The 5,450-nt window shown below is 43.2% G+C and overlaps 1 long non-coding RNA gene across 2 annotated transcripts in view; it reads left to right on the forward strand.

Moving 5' to 3' along the window:
* Nucleotides 1–541: 541 nt before the first annotated feature.
* LOC144115990 (uncharacterized) overlaps nucleotides 542–5,450 on the forward strand; it is a 39,607-nt gene continuing 34,698 nt past the window's right edge. Inside the window, exon 1 of one of the 2 annotated variants that reach the window (XR_013311654.1) lies at nucleotides 542–1,359. This is a non-coding gene — a long non-coding RNA (uncharacterized LOC144115990). The remainder of the gene's footprint in view (nucleotides 1,360–5,450) is intronic. The other variant, XR_013311656.1, reaches the window with a different exon arrangement.

The following is a 5,450-nucleotide window of genomic DNA, read 5'->3' on the forward strand; positions in this document are numbered from 1 at the left end:
AGACCTGCAGAAGTTGTTAGACATATGCAGTACAGAGGGAGATAGATTAGGCTTCAAGTATAGTAAGGAAAAATCTGCAGTCATGATATTTAATGAAGAGGGCGGCGAGCATAGAATACAGGAGTTCGTGCTAAAAGTAGTGAATGAGTACAAGTATCTTGGGGTGTGGATAAATAACAGTGTTGAGTATCTGACAGAGCATGAAAAATATGTAATGAATAAAGCTAGTAGGAATGCAGCTGTCATGAAAAATAGGGCACTGTGGAATTACAATAGGTATGAGGTGGTAAGAGGGATCTGGAAAGGGGTGATGGTCCCTAGCCTGACCTTCGGGAATGCGGTCCTGTGTATGAGGCCAGATGTTCAAGCAAGGCTGGAAATTAGGCAACGGGGAGTAGGGAGGTTAGCTTTGGGAGCACATGGCAATACACCAAATCAGGGGGTACAGGGTGATATGGGATGGGCGTCTTTCAAGAGCAGAGAGGCTAGCAGTAAGATAGCATTTGAGGAACGATTGAAAAGGATGGAGGAAAAGCGGTGGGCTAGGAAAGTTTTCAGATACCTGTATATAAAGAATGTTGACACGAAATGGAGAAAGCGAACTAGAAAATTGACAAGCAAATATCTGGACAGCAGTAAGGGGGCAAATCAGCATTTATCGGTTAAGAAAAAGGTTAAAGGAACAGAGAGAGCGTTGTGGAAAACAGGGATGCTGACGAAATCGGCACTGGAAACATACCGGACCTTTAAACAGGAAATTGTCAAAGAAAATATCTATGATAATTGTAGGGGAAGTTCTTTGCTGTTTGAGGCCAGGACTGGAGTTTTGCGGACTAAGACGTATAGAGTCAGGTACCAGGAGATAGACACTTTGTGCATTGCGTGCGGAGAGGAGGAGGAAACGGCTGAACACTTGATACTTTTCTGTAAAGGGCTTCACCCTACAGTGGAAGGCAGCGGGGCTGACTTACTCAAGGCATTGGGGTTTAGGGATAGTGAGGGGAAAGTGGATTTTAAGAGGTTAGAAGTAACCAAGCGAAGGTTATCTGATTGGTGGCTAAAAGCAAGACAGGAGTAAAATTTCACAAGACATGGCTAGGTGGCTTGAGCCACCGCCCGATGTAAAGGGTTCAGCCGTATCCATCCATCCATCCATCCATCCATCCATCCAGACGCCGTTCGATGTGTGCTGGCTGTTTTCGTTAGCAGTTGAGCTGCGTGTTGAATCTCTGATACAGTGTTCTGCTCGGATAACCCGAATGCCTTTGTAGCCCAGCGGTTGTAGTGCAGTGGTTATTGCGCGCGACGAGTGGAATGTGACCCTGCAGGCATTCGCATTTTGCCTTTTGATGCAGTAAGGTATGCTTTTAGGTGATTAGGGGTTTAGGCCAACGGGGGAAAAAAAAAAAAAAAAACTTAGGAGGGAGCGTGACATCACGCGGCGAGGCTTCGCAAGCCGAGTGTTTACGAAGCCGTGCAACTCTTTCCGATGGCTCTCTCTCCGTACTTTCGCTTAAATTTTCACTGTACTATGGCTGCATAGGGAAACACGTAACTGAAGGCGTCCGCCTGTGATGACGCGCGGCAGCGTTGCCTTAGCATGGACACCTTTCCCCGTCTTCCAGCATAAAACGCGGGAAAGGATCTGCCGAAAATTGTTTGCTTGGGATTTTAAGACACACGTGCTCCAGAGATGAAGAAACGAGGCAATCGTTCGCGCATTACTGTGGATAATTACGATCCCAGTCGCGGCTGCCGCATTTCAGTGGTAGCGAAATGCAGCGGCCCGTGTATCGGTGCACGTTAACGATCCTCAGGCGGTCAGTTGATCTTGAACCCTCGTTAACTAAACCCAATGAATCAGGCGATTGCTGGGGTTATCTGTGCTGCTCTCAGTGAAGGGCATTGCGATGTTACACGCGCGCTGTGGCTAGTTTTGCCTCGCCGTCGCCGTAGACGATGCAAATATGCGACTTCTTTAATGTAATCAAGCGAGTACCCTCCAAACATGTGGCTTAAAACATTAATACTGGAGACCAAATTCCATTTGTGTGCGAAATTTGAGCTCGAACGATTCACCAGTTTAGCTCAGAGAAGCATTATACGGCGAGCGTGTAATTACGCAGCACATTATATGCCAAACATGCGTGTGATCAAATTAAACCTTATGCTCAGATGCACGTTGTGGTGCAATACGAACCGAAACGGCAATGCATGAAGCAGTAAGCAAGAAATTTTATTTCAGGGCTATTATACAATATTTCGAGAACTGTACATAATTATGTACAATTGGACTGTAGAAGTGCTGTGTGCTTAAAAAAACGCAGTAACATGCATTATGATGCATGTGTAGTTTGACGAGGGTAGCAAAGACAATAACATTGCTTGCCCACACTTTGTGTGAACTCTTGAACAATATACAACATTTAGCATTGAAGAACAATGCAACAGCCTCGACATGCATTCAAAGCTTGCATGTTAGTGTGTACTGCAAGCATCATATGAAACACAAAGAAGACACTTTGTTGAAAAAAATTGTGTTAATCATGTAACACAATATCCAGCTAACAGCTAATAAGTCAATGCTTGGTAATTAATATTAACAATATATATTTTTCACTGACCTCAAGACAGGAAGCAGCCGCAAGAAAACTGCCTTAGCGGCTTGACAGGGCTGATAGCCAATGATTTAAAGATGTTACTGCAGTAATATCTGTGCCTCATAGCGCTGTATTTCCTTTGCAATCATTTTTTTTAACTATTGACCTTTTAATTGTGTCAGCTTTGTGTGCTTTTTTCCCACCTTTTCTAGGTGAAGTCTCTCTGTGGCCATTTTGGCAAGATAGTGCATCCTGATGTATAGATACTTTTCTACAATTGCCCTCACAAGGTGGAATGAGTGGTTTTCAAGCGGAAGGTTATCAATCGTGTTCCTTAAGAACTCTAAAAAGGTCTTTACCTATAAATGCTGTCAGTGCAGCTACTGCAACCTTATCTGCAAGCCCTCGTGACTTCAAAGGAGTACAAGCTATGGCTCGACGCAGTTCTTTCTCACATTGCTGACACATTGTGAGGACATCCTTTGAAGGGTAGATTAAGCCACCATGCGATTTCCTTCGAATCAGGGAGTAGGTTTTGTTATCTTAATGCAGATACACACTCATGACACTTCAGACTCGCTTGTAGATTCCTTACTACAAATCAGGCAATGTATGAAACAACAACCTCTACAGTTTCTGAAACTTTGCCTGGATCAGAGCAGTAAACATGCTCTTCAATAATACTCGGCATTGTTTCAACAGAAGGCTCATTTTCTGTTAGGCTTTAGCGAGTGGTGGTCATGTTTATTACTTCTGTTGTAGATGGCTTCACAGATGAGCTCACGTAGAGAATGCTGATGTGCTCAAGTGGAAGACGGTTTCCATTGGCAACATCTTTCACCTCATTTTGCACTATAAGGCGCTTGAATGCTGCAGCAAACTGCCGTGCAGTTGGATTATCATCGCGGCACCCGAATGAACGTATCGTTGCAAAAAACGGTTCATGATGGTCCTGGCTCAGTTTCGAAGTAGGCAAGTATGCTGATACTGCATTATCCTGAACTAAATGAGTGTACCAGGAAATTACACTCTGCATGCAAATTAAAAGGCCAATAAATCCTGTCTTTCTGTTAGTTTCTGTGATCAGCTTTTTTTTTGTGCTGGGTCTCGAATAGAGGAAAAGTATTCTTTTGCTTTTTGCAAGTATGTGGTGACAGCAGCCACATTTTCAGGGCACAGAGGATTTTTCCAGCCTCTTTGTTTCAGGTGTTGCGAGTTGAGAATGTCGAACACATTGTTCACATATCTTATAAACTCCTCTGTGGCCGCAGAATCTCGCAAGCTTGTTACGTTTAGTGCCCTGCATTCTTCAATAGCATCTGCTACAGATGTGCTGAATACCTGTGCTGCACGGGATACTTTCATTGGCTGAGATTTCCAGTTGATGTGGGATTGTCTCAGTTTGTTTGCCAAATGCAGTCCCTCTGAGTATTGCAACTCGTGCAGCTGTTTGATGTGCTTCCACATTATTAGGCCTCCTTTGGCATTTTCTAAAACTTTTTTGTAGCATAGTGTGTTTCTGAGAAGTTTAAGCATGTAGCAAGCATCCAATAAAACATATTGGCCGATTTGTCACACGGTGAGGAAAAGCAGTGTTCAGCTCTTCCAAGTCAAGCTTGCAACCAAGGTTGTGCAACATAGAAAAATTTGCAGTGAAACTCACTACATGTGCGCCCTTTTCGTGTGCAAGAGAAGTAGCCTGGAGGACATCGTTGCTCACCTCCTAGGCCGTCAACTATGAAGTGCCCTAATGGTAGCTTCCATCTCTCATTGATTGCCACCAGCATAGCAACAAAGGAGTCTTTAGCAACGGGGAAGCTGTCATCGTTCACTTCAGTTTCCATGTCCACCTGCCCTCTCTTACCGTCCCATTCGACATGTCGCCTAATCGCCATTTCGTCTACAACCAAGTTGCAGAGTGTAGAATGACCCAGTTTTGAATTTTCTTCCACTTTCATTCCAAGTGCAGCCAGTGCTTGTTTAGAAAATCCAGAAGAGCCATCAATATGCTCAAGCCATTTTGACAATGTTTTCGGATGAGGCAAACATGTGTCAGAAACAGCCCTGACATAGTTATATGACCTAGGTGAATAAAAATGCAAAGTTGATGCAAAAGCTCTTAACTCAGAAGAGTAGGCCATTGAATGTGGTTTGCCTGATTTTTGCACAATGTGACGCATCAATAGGTTTTCTTTAGAGCCTGCAAGGCTTTGGAGTGCAGTAATGTTTTACTCAATCAGAATTTAGTTTTTTGATCGATAATCAATCACACTTGAAAGGTGAGCAACCTTGCAGTGAAGACTGCGCTGCGGTTGCTGCAGTCTTTTTATTTTCTTTTTACTGGAGACATAGATGGCAGCGTAGCGCTTCACCTGACGACATAGGAATGCCTTTTTAGGGGTATCCTGCATTGCTGGAGGCTGGCAATAATAGCACATACATATATCAAGAATTTTCTCATTGCACTTTATTGATATGTTGAACACATGATTGCATGTATCACCCCAAGTTTGAGTATACACAGGCAAAAAAGTAATGGTGAGCAATTTTTTTTACCACGAAAACCTGAGCTCATGCAAAAAAAATGGTGGGAATTTAATGGGGGTTGTGCCATGAACACTACTTGGCTTATGAGAGCAAACATTTAAGACTAAAGTGCTTCTCACAGAAAGCCTGCTAGGAAAGGCGATGGACATATTAAAATACTAAAGCAATAATGACTTGTAAAGTAACGTTTCTCAAAAATTCAAGATACTTTTTCATAAGTTTACATCAAATAAATGCTTTTCATAATCAAGCTGTACGGTAGGCAGAATAGGGCTGGAGGGAATGAGCTTCCAGTTATTTAAC

The sequence above is a fragment of the Amblyomma americanum genome, chromosome 1, assembly GCF_052857255.1.
Source record: "Amblyomma americanum isolate KBUSLIRL-KWMA chromosome 1, ASM5285725v1, whole genome shotgun sequence".
NCBI lineage: Eukaryota > Metazoa > Arthropoda > Arachnida > Ixodida > Ixodidae > Amblyomma > Amblyomma americanum.